The following is an 11,913-nucleotide window of genomic DNA, read 5'->3' as shown; positions in this document are numbered from 1 at the left end:
CGGAAGTGACGGACAAAAAAATTCAATGTATGTGTACAATGGACTAGTGTTAGTTGATCAACTCTACAAGTTTCAAGCGTCTATCTATATTCATTATTGAGAAACTGAAAAAACAAGGTTTGAATATGTCCACCCTATATCTCACGACCGGAAGTGAATTTTTTCAAAAATATTGATATTTACTTTAGACATTTATAGTGTATATAACATATGTAGAATTCAAATCATTAACTTGTTTTATGACCGAGATTTATGGCACTTAAAAATGAGAGAATGAATAGTCTTTCTTTGATATAACCGGAAGTTGGAGTTTCAACTTCCGGTGGGGTCAACATTTTTTTGAGAATTAGAACCAGACCTAGTAAACCGATATAGGTTTCAGTTTGAAAGAAAAAAGTTTGAAATATATGATTCATTTAATCACTTCCGGTGACGACCGGAAGTGACGGACGACATTCTTAACCCCCTACTGCACGCCTCCAAAGTGAGATCTATTAACTCTGAAAATTTGGTGACTCTATCTTTTACCGTTTCTGAGAAAAACGCTGGACAACGAAAACAGCTAATAAGCCGTATTTGCCGACCGGAAGTAAATTTTACAAAAATATTTGACGTTACTCTAGACATTTATAGTGACTATTATATATTTAAAACTCAACTCATTAACTAGTTTCATGACCGAGATTTATGGCACTGAAAAATGAGAGAATGAATAGGCTTTCTTTGATATAACCGGAAGTTGAAGATTCAACTTCCGGTGGGGTCAACATTTTTTGAGAATTAGAACGAGATATAGTAAACCGAAATAGGTTTCAATTTGAAAGAAAAAAGTTTGAAATTCATGTTTCCTTTAATCACTTCCGGTGACGACCGGAAGTGACGGCCGACATTCTTAACCCCCTACTGCACGCCTACAAAGTGAGATCTATTAACTCTGAAAATTTGGTGACTCTATCTTTTACCGTTTCTGAGAAAAACGCTGGACAAAATATCTTGTAAAAAGAGGAAAATTGGACATATCTTGCGACCGGAAGTGAATTTTGAAAAAATGAAAAAAATGCCTCGAGGTACCATCGTTCTCTATAACCTGTGAAAGTTTCAGGAAAATCCATCCAACGGTCTCGGAGACGAAAGGGGGAAAAAAAATAATAATAATAAACAGTAGAATCACTAGAAGGTCTTCCGTTGGAAACGGAAGACCTTAACTAGTTCTAATTGTAACGGGGACCGTTACAGATGTTCCCCAAACCTCCCCCAATTAAAAAGTGATGTCCTTGTGAATCTATAGGAAAAAATCATTTTATTTTAGCCTTTAATTACATGTAGTACGTTCAATATGGTCATTTCAGTACCAAGAAATGAAAGAAAGCGTTGCACGTGCATACACGCGCACGCGTGTATGATTCCGAATTTTTGTTGATGTCGTTCAACAGGCATTTGTATCATATACCCACAGTATGAATTTCATAACGTTTCCACCAAATATAAGGAAGTTATAGCGATTTTAAAATCGTCCAATCAGAAATCAGCACACGTGCATGCACGTGATGAGCAGTAATTCTAACCACAGCAATTTGTAAGGAGTACCAAGATACATCAAAACCCTTAATATGAATAGAATTTGATGAAAAACAAAAACGTTATCGTCCTATAAAAATTGAACATTTAAAAAACGTTGCACGCGCATGTGCGTGTGCGTTGGCATTTTTTGTTACACCAACATATAGATACACATATTGTCTACATATGCTGTGAATATCATCTCATTCGCTTCATAAATAAGATAGTTACAAACGTTTTAGCATTATCCAATCAAAATGAAGCGCACGTGCATGCGCGTGCAAATTGGTAATTTTGACTATGTAAATCAGTTAAGGGTCTCAATATCTACCTATGATATGAATTTCAAGCTATTTCAATGAACAACAAAAAAGTTAGACTGATTCCAAAGTTAGCGTACAAATTTTGTAATGCACGTGCACGCGCATGCGTGCGCGTGCTGGCAAAATAACTATTATTTTTCATATGTACAAATGATATACTATCATCCTATTTAGGTTTTATATCGCTTCCTTCAATATTCTGATTTTCCATTTTTTGTACCAAAATTGCAATGCACGTGCGCGCGCGTGCATGCACGTGCAGACAAAATGACTATCACTATGCACATCTACAAACGCTATACTATCATCCTGGAAAGTTTCATATCGATCCCTTTTGTAGTTTCTGAGAACACTACCGGACAAAAAAGTACCGGAGAAAAAGAATAATAACTAGATTCGATCTCGTTGCGAACAACGAGTGGGTCTTCCGTCCAAATTTAGATGTGATTAGATAAGAATTTCACTGACATTTTCGTTCATAAATAATGATACAAATATATTGTCTAGACGTACAATCTAGCTTCGGTAATGTTTTACAAATATTGATCATTTAAATGTTATAAATTAAAAACTCTCTCTCCCTCTCGGCAACTAATTAAAGGGGTCAGCTTTTTTTTCGAGAAAAAAGTTATTAATGTTATTTACTGCGATACAGATTCGACTGATCAGGCGAGTCATGCCGCCCGGAGGCCTATTTTTTGATATCATTCTAGATATATCTCACAAAACTGAACAAATTTTGTTCTACATGTCCTATGGAAATTTTCTTGAGAAAAAAGTTATTGATTGCGACATTTATCAGACTGTTAAGGCGAGTCATAAGGCCTGTGGGCCTTTTTCTTGATATCGTTTGAAAGATCTTGCAAACCTGAACAACTTTTGGTCTACATGTTTTATCAAAAGTTTCTCCAGAAAAAAGCTATTGATTGTGACACTAATCAAACTGTTCAGGCGAGCCATGAGGCCCATTCACCTTTTTCATGATGTTGTTTGAAACATCTTGCAAAACTGAACAACTTTTGTTCTAGATGTCTCATTAAAAGTTTCTTGACTAAAATGTTATAGATTGCAACAATAACCCAACTGTTCATGTGAGCCATGAGACCCGCAGGCCTTATTCCTAACATCGTTAGTTAACGCTTGCGAATCTGAACAACTTTTGTTCTACAAGTCTTATCAAAAGTTTCTCGAGAAAAAAGTTATTAATGTTATTAATTGTGATACAAATTCGACTGTTCAGGCGAGCCATGACGCCCTGAGGCCTAGTTTTTGATATCATTAGATAGATCTTGCAAAACTGAACAACTTTTATTCTACATGTCTTATCAAAAGTTTCGTGAGAAAAAAGTTAATCATTGTAACAGAAATGCAATGGTTCAGGCGAGCCATGAGGCCTATGGGCCCATTTCTTGATATGACACGAAAGATCTCAATAAACTGTACAACTTTTGTTATATATATCTAAGCAAAATATTTACGAGTAAAAAGTTATGATTTAAAACGTGGAAAAAAAATGGACACTTTTTTAAACTCCATATTCGACCCCTACCGAGCTTCCATACTAGGCACTTCCGGAAATTTTGAAAACCGATGTGCACAACTACAACATGTCGTCTAACATCACTGAAAATTTCAGCACTCTAGCTTTTATCGTTTTTGAGATTTTGGCTGGACAAAATGGTCATCTGAAAATCGATAAAAGGGGGATAACTTCCAACCGGAAGTGAATTTTCAAAAATTCAAAAAAAGATATAAACTTCAAATAGCAATGCATCAACCCTGAAAATTTGAAGTAAATCGGTCAAGCCATCTCTGAGAAATCCTCTGCACAAAATCGGTAAGGAAAAAAAAAAGAATAAAAATAATAATAAGAAGAAGAAGAAAAGTGAAAAATCAACAATAGAATAATAGAAGGTTCTTCCGCTGAAGACGGAAGACCCTAACTAGAAACTCATTACTAGTAATGAGTAGGTCTTCCGTTAGACCACTTCCGGTAAAGAGCTTTCTATTCCTACGAAAATCATTTAAATGTATCAGAAAATGTGCCTTAACAATGAATGAGAAATGTATTGTCGAATTTTTTATTCCTTTCTCGTAACTTCCGGTGACGACCGGGAGTACTATTCTGATGCGTTTTCCTGTAAATGACAGCGACTCTTTACTGTCGATATTCCCTGAAAATTTCACGTCTCTATCTGAAAGACTTCTCAACAAAAACAAGTAGACTAAAGAAAGAAAAAGTAGCAGGTTACTACCGACCGGAAGTCAATTTTGAAAAACAAAATTATCAAAACTTTAGAAGTTGATACTTTTATTAAGACATGTGAAAATCATATGAAAGACTTCAAATATAAGCGAGATTTATGGGGACAAAGAGACGAAAAGTAAAAAGATATTTTATCAAGAAACCGGAAGTAGTCGTTTTGACCACCGACAGACTCAATATTATTTTGACACTTTGAAAGAGAGTTGATAAACTAGTATAGGTTTCAATTTAAAAGAAAAAGTTTGAAATTTGCGATTCTTTCCATCACTTCCGGTGACGACAGGAAGTGACGGTCGACATGTTCAACCCCCTACTGCACGCTTACAAACGGAGATTGATCATTCCTGAATATATGATGAACCTATATTTTACCTTTTCCAAGAAAAGTGCTGGATAAAATTCCTTTTGAGAAACAGAAAATCGGCCCTATTTTCCGACCGGAAGTGAATTTTGTAAAACAAAAATACCTATAGCAAGGTCATTTCATAAGACATTATTCCTGAAAATTTCAAGAAAATATATCCAGCCATCTCTGAGAAATCACTCGAAGAAATGGGAAAATCGACATTTTTTCAAATACTTCCGGTATAGACCGGAAGTGACGGACAAAAAAATTGAATGCATGTGTACAATGGACTAATGCTAGTTGATCAACTCTACAAGTTTCAAACGTCTATCTATATTCATTATTGAGAAACTGAAAAAACAAGGTTTGAATATGTCCACCCCATATCTCACGACCGGAAGTGAATTTTACAAAAATATTTAAATATAATCTAGACAATTATATTGTCTCTAACATACGTAAAATTCAAATCATTAACTTGTTTTATGACCGAGATTTATGGCACTGAAAAATGAGAGAATGAATAATCTTTCTTTGATATAACCGGAAGTTGGAGTTTCAACTTCCGGTGGGGTCATCATTTTTTGAAAATTACAACAAGACCTAGTAAACCGATATAGGTTTCAATTTGAAAAAAAAAAGTTTGAAATTTATGATTCATCAATCACTTCCGGTGACGACCGGAAGTGACGGCCAACATTCTTAACCCCCTACTGCACGCCTACAAAGTGATATCTATCAACTCTGAAAATTTGGTGACTCTATCTTTTACCGTTTCTGAGAAAAACGCTGGACAACGAAAACAGCTAATAAGCCGTATTTGCCGACCGGAAGTAAATTTTACAAAAATATTTGACGTTACTTTAGACATTTATAGTGACTATTATATATGTCAAACTCAACTCATTAACTAGTTTCATGACCGAGATTTATGGCACTGAAAAATGAGATAATGAATAGTCTTTATTTGATATAACCGGAAGTTGAAGATTCAACTTCCGGTGGGGTCAACATTTTTTGAGAATTAGAACGAGATATAGTAAACCGAAATAGGTTTCAATTTGAAAGAAAAAAGTTTGAAATTCATGATTCCTTTAATCACTTCCGGTGACGACCGGAAGTGACGGCCGACATTCTTAACCCCCTACTGCACGCCTACGAAGTGAGATCTATTAACTCTGAAAATTTGGTGACTCTATCTTTTACCGTTTCTGAGAAAAACGCTGGACAAGATATCTTGTAAAAAGACGAAAATTGGACATATCTTGCGACCGGAAGTGAATTTTGAAAAAATGAAAAAAATGCCTCGAGGTACTATCGTTGTCTATAACCTGTGAAAGTTTCAGGAAAATCCATCCAACGGTCTAGGAGACGAAAGGGAAAATAATAATAATAATAATAAACAGTAGAATCACTAGAAGGTCTTCCGTTAGAAACGGAAGACCTTAAAAACAGTAGAATCACTAGAAGGTCTTCCGTTGGAAACGGAAGACCTTAATAATAAACAGTAGAATCACTAGAAGGTCTTCCGTTGGAAACGGAAGACCTTAATAACTAGACACGATCTCGTTGCGAGCAACGAGTAGGTCTTCCGTCCGATTTGTTGATGCACTCGGAGTTAAAAAAAGAAAAGAAAAGACAAATGAGTCCCAATTTAGTTTCCGACTTTAAGACACTTTAGATATAATCAATTTTTCATATCATAAGCTTCTGAAGCAAAGTTGCGGTGAAATTCGTTTGAAATTCGACTCTCCAGGCGAGCCATAAGGCCCGCGGGCCTATTTCTTGATGTCATTTGTTAGCCCTCTATAGACTCAACAACTTTAGTTCTATATGTCTTTACAAAATATTTACCTGTAAAAAGTTATTGAGATCGACCGATATCGACAAAAAATCGACTCTACAGGCGAGCCATTAGGACCATAGGCCTATTTCTTGATATCAATCGATAGATCTCGATAAACTGAACAACTTTTGTTCAATATGTCCTTTCAAAATATTTACCAGTTACAAGTTTTTGAAATCGACTGATATCGACAAAAATCGACTCTACAGGCGAGCCATGAGGCCCACAGACCCATTTTTGGATATTGATCGATAGGTTATGACACATTGAACAACTTTTGTTCAATAATGCTTTTCAAAAAATATGTCGTTTTAAAGATATGAGGCGTCAAATATTTACGATTTTGGCCCTTAAAATCTCTAATTACGTAACATATGACCTACTTTTTGATTTGATAAGATCAAGCTCGTTGAGATGAACATTTCCGCTTCTACAACTTATTATAAAATATTAATAGTTTCTGAGATATTCTCAAAAACATTTGGACCCTTCTGAACCCCTAATTTAAAGGGCCAGCCCGTTTTGCTTGATATCGTAAGAAAGGCCTTGTCATTTGAAACATTTTTTGCTCAACAAGTATTTAGAAATTCTTGACCGTTCTCGAGTTATCTCTACAAGAAATATTTAGGGGCCAAACTGTAGCTCCCTAACGGGGTCACATAGGGAAAAAACGAAATGTACATATTGTTTAGATTATCATTCTGAACAACTTTTGTTCAATAATGCTTTTCAAAATATTTGTCGTTTTCAAGATATGAGGCGTCAATTATTTATGATTTTGGCCCTTAAAATCCCTTATTACGTAACATATGACCTACTTTTTGATTTGATAAGAACAAGCTCGTTTAGATGAACATTTCCGCTTCAATGACTTATTACAAAATATTAATAGTTTCTGAGATATTCTTATAAACCTTTGGACCCTTCTGGGCCCCTAATTGAAAGGGTCAGCCCCTTTTGCTTGATATCGTAAGAAAGGTCATGACATTTCAAACATTTTTTGTTCAACAAGTATTTAGAAATTCTTTACCGTTCTCGAGTTATTTCTAGAAGTAATTTTTAGGGGCCAAACTGTAGCTCCCTAACGGGGCCACATAGGGTAAAAACGAAATATGCATATTGTTCAGATCATCATTCTGAACAACTTTTGTTCTTTATTGCTTTTCAAAATATTTGTCGTTTTCGAGATGCAAGGGGTAAAAATTTTATGGTTTTGGCCCTTAAAATCCCTTATTACGTAACATATGACCTAAATTTTTATATGAATAGATTTGGATTGTTGAGATGAACATTTTTTGTTCTTTGACTTATACCAAAATATTAACGATTTTTGAGATATTTGATCTAGACTTTGAGCCCTTCTAGATCCCTAATTGAAGGGGTTAGCCCCTAAATCTTGATATTTTCGAAAAGATCTCGTAAATGTGCACAACTTTTGTTCTACATGTTTTAACAAAATATTTGCAAGAAAAAAGATATTGGAGATCAAAGGTCAAAAATCGCCGAAATCGGCGAAGAATTTTGGCATCCATTTTTTCAGGTCCAGGCGAGCGTTTAGGCAAATCGCCTCCGGTAAAATTGAATCCCCCACAAATCTTCTAAAATGTTTACTCTATCTTGTGTAGAAATTTCAAGACTCTAGCTTCAAAACTAACGGAGGAGATGCGTGGACAACAAGGCCCTTCAAAAAGTCACTAAAAGAGAGATAACTCCTGACCGGAAGTGACGTCAAGCACGAAAAAGACATCTTTCCTGAAAATTTCGTGAAAATCGATCGAGAAATGGCTGAGAAAAACGCGTGTACTACCAAGGAAAATAATAATAATAATAATAATAATGAAGAAGAAGAACGCGAACAATAATAGTAAGGTCTTCCGCAGGAGACGGAAGACCTTAATAATAATAAGAAACAGAGTAAAACCAATATGTTCCCAAACTTCGTTTGGGGAACATAATAAGAAACAGAGTAAAAACAATATGTTCCCAAACTTTGTTTGGGGAACATAATTAATCAATATTTCGACTTGTATCGGTTCCTTCAAATGTATTTTTCCTGTCTGAATCAAATGAAAGGTGAAGATAACGAACAGTAATCAATAAAATACATCCAGGTGGTTACATTACCTAGGGGCACAACAGAAGACCTTCCAGTCTTGTCTACTTTCTTGATCATTTTCAGATCCCATCTATTTTGCCATTTGTTTGGTACTCTAGTAATACATCGAGGGACCGTGAGTCTATTGAGTATGTTTTACACACATTATCGGAAGCTCTGGTGATATGACACAATATCTTCCAGTGTTATTTTCATTAGCAATTGTATTTTATATAACATGTCGTACTATAATGAACGGCATTTGTTTGGTGTATACAATGTTTTGTTAGGAGCAAAAAAAGGAAACCCAACTGAGCCAGGGACGAGTTTATGGTCTGAACTTGAAAGTCTGAATTAATCAAAAGCACATTTATTGCGGTCTATATCAACTGTTGATTCACCTTATCGTACACAAACAGGAATTGCACTAACTCATCCATCTTTCCCTCAATGTGTCACTCTATGTGTCAACCTCCAACAATTAGTTTCCATATTCTAAACATGTCTGCTAATATAATCTGAACCTCTTTGATTTTTTCTCTCTAGTTAACTTCCAGTGTTTTAGAAGGTATCAAGATACCAATTGATAAACGGATTTATATTATCTCGACACATGAATATTCATGAAGAGCTCATTATTTTTCAATGATTGCTGACCATGTTATGTTAGATATGCATTCGTGGCGTCCCGCGTTTTTATGTCCATCTAAATATTCCATTTCATTCACGTTAGAGCAATCTAATAAACAAATCGTCAGTATGTCTTCTGTACTAACAGGAACGGGAACAACATTTCCCAATACCACTTTCATATCACCAAAGTCTCTGCGCTAGAATGTTGTATTATAGAGCAATAATGTATTCCTATTCGTGCAGAATTGGATTAGATGCAGCAGCTTAGATTCGTTTATATATATATATATATATATATATATATATGTTTAGATTCGAACTGGATCCAGATTGTGTATATGTTTGACAGTTTCCTCTCAGAGGTACTCACTATGGTAACTTTAGAAAATGTGGAACGCAATTTATAACACTTGTTTACAATCAAAAATTGATTTTATATCCAGTGGCTAGACCTAGTGGTCGAGCATTGAATAGCTCTCAAAGGCTCTCTTCTACAGCAAAAAGTATGTAGAATACAGTGAAAGGTATAACCTTTTCACCTTCTTTGTTGGCTTTTTGAATAATAGATCACAAACACTACCGCAAAAAGCCGTTTAACACCTAGTGGAAACACTAATGAATATTTGCGTCAAGCAGATATTAGTTCGTGTACCACAAATTATATCCTTTTATAAAAAAAAAAAAAAAACAAAAAAAAAAACATTACACTCTTATTGTGTGAGATGTGATTACAAATGTAGGAAGCAACAAAATTCTTCATGTTGCTATTTCAGATTTCATTCATCAATATTTGGGTGCAAATTTTCATCAATGAATACATGTAATTTGATTTCTTGAACTGTACTTTCACCACTAACGGTCAAAACGTTTTAATTACAACTCTCAAAAGTAGCTCAGCTTAATGACAAGGTGACTTTAATTTCCCCATCGTCAACTTCCTATATCTTTTAATTAAGAAATATCCCACCATCACCTGCATAGGATGTTTATGTCTCTCAACTGATTCGATATGCAAGAGCATGTTCTGCGTATGATGAAAAGGAAACGCGTTTGGTTGATGCTGTTGAAGCCAGAGGCACCTAAAAATACGTCGACGACGGTTTGAAGGATGAGAGTTTGTGAAGTTTAATCCCGAACTGACGCAGACGTCGGAATGTCGTGAATCGACCGTTTTCTGGGATTCTAATGTCAGGTGACTCGTTAGCAGATTTCTGGGATTCTAATATCAGGGGACTCATTAACAGATTTCTGGGATTCTAATTGCAGGGGACTCACTAGCAAATTTCTGGGATTCTAATGTCAGGGGACTCATTAACAGATTCTGGAATTCTAATTGCAGGGGACTCACTAGCAGATTTCTGGGATTCTAATATCAGAGGACTCATTAGCAGATTTCTGGGATTCTAATGTCTGCGGACTCATTAGCAGATTCCTTGGATTCTAATGTCAGCGGAATCATTAGCAGATTTCTTGGATTCTAATGTCAGGGGACTCATTAGCAGATTTCTGGGATTCTAATGTCAGCGGACTCATTAGCAGATTTCTGGGATTCTAATGCCGGAGGGCTCTTTAGCAGATTTCTCTGCTGTTTGAAGCGGTCTGTCAGGTGCTGCATTTGAATTGTTCGATCTTGGCGCGGCGTTATGACGTTCGATTTTCCGGATTAAGGACTGTCGTCAGTGGAGCTTGTCAGGCGTAAAATAGTAAACTTCATTTCTGAGAAATTTCTGGTGTAAGCACTGCGAGGCACGTTTTCGGTAATTTTCTTGAAGCTTTGACGTCAAACAGGGGGCCCCAATAACAGTTTATTAACCGAAAATGTATCTGTATGCGAGATAGATACACCCGCTGTCTAGAACATAGAAAACTGCTTTTATATGATTTACCACAAGAAATGTATGTCTCATAATGTTTAAAATCTTACAATAGTGTAAAAGAGTCATGTCCTATCAATCCATTATCTATGTGACTATTGTATATACTTTCATATCAACAAGTCGATAAGCAGGGGTCCTTCACAAGTCAGAAAAAACTTGCATCCAATCCTATTTTGTAGAGAAAAAAGTATCGACAAATTTTGTGTTATTTATTGTTGAATACCCACGTTTGATTTGGTGAAATCCGACAATGTTTATGATCCATCGTGGACATCCGACAATGAATGACATGTTCTGCGTATGATCAATTTCTAAATCGAGGCGGGCTATTGACAACTTGGGTTTCAACAGTCCCGTTTAAAGTCAGTATTTCGCAAATTCTATGGTCGCTATAATAATGAAATTGCAAATACTAGCTATCATTGAGTCGAATATTGTCTGACGTGTTTAATACCAATTGTTGGGCCGTTCTTCACAAACTGGTTTTGACCGCCGCGGTGGTTTATATGTAGAGTGCTCACCCCGCATGCGGAAGGTCGGAGTTCAAATTCCGACCGCGACAGACCTTAGTCGTTAAAACAGGTAGTGATAGCTTCATCGCCAAACGCTCGGCATCAGGTTTGAATGCCACGGGTCCTCGGAAATTACCTTAAACACGGATGTCCCGTGTCACAGTAGGTGTGGCAGGATAAAGAATCTTCACTGCTCAATCGTCGTAAGCGGCGATCATAGGCCAAAATTTGAAACCCCTCACCGGTCTTGGTGACGTCTCCATATCAGTGAAATATTTTTGAGAGAGACGTTAAACAAGATACAATCAATGAATCAATCAAACTGGTTTTGACTAGAGGTTACTCCGTTTACCTCATCAAGATAAAGGACTCACGGCGGGTGTGACTGGTCACAAGGAAGTGCCTTCTCCTCCGAGGCTCTGGAATGTCCAGGGGTCCGTGTTCCGTCGTCTCTT

This window comes from Ostrea edulis, chromosome 3, assembly GCF_947568905.1.
Source record: "Ostrea edulis chromosome 3, xbOstEdul1.1, whole genome shotgun sequence".
Classification (NCBI taxonomy): Eukaryota; Metazoa; Mollusca; class Bivalvia; order Ostreida; family Ostreidae; genus Ostrea; species Ostrea edulis.
The sequence above is the reverse complement of the archived record's forward strand: the minus strand, read 5'-3'. Positions refer to the sequence as shown.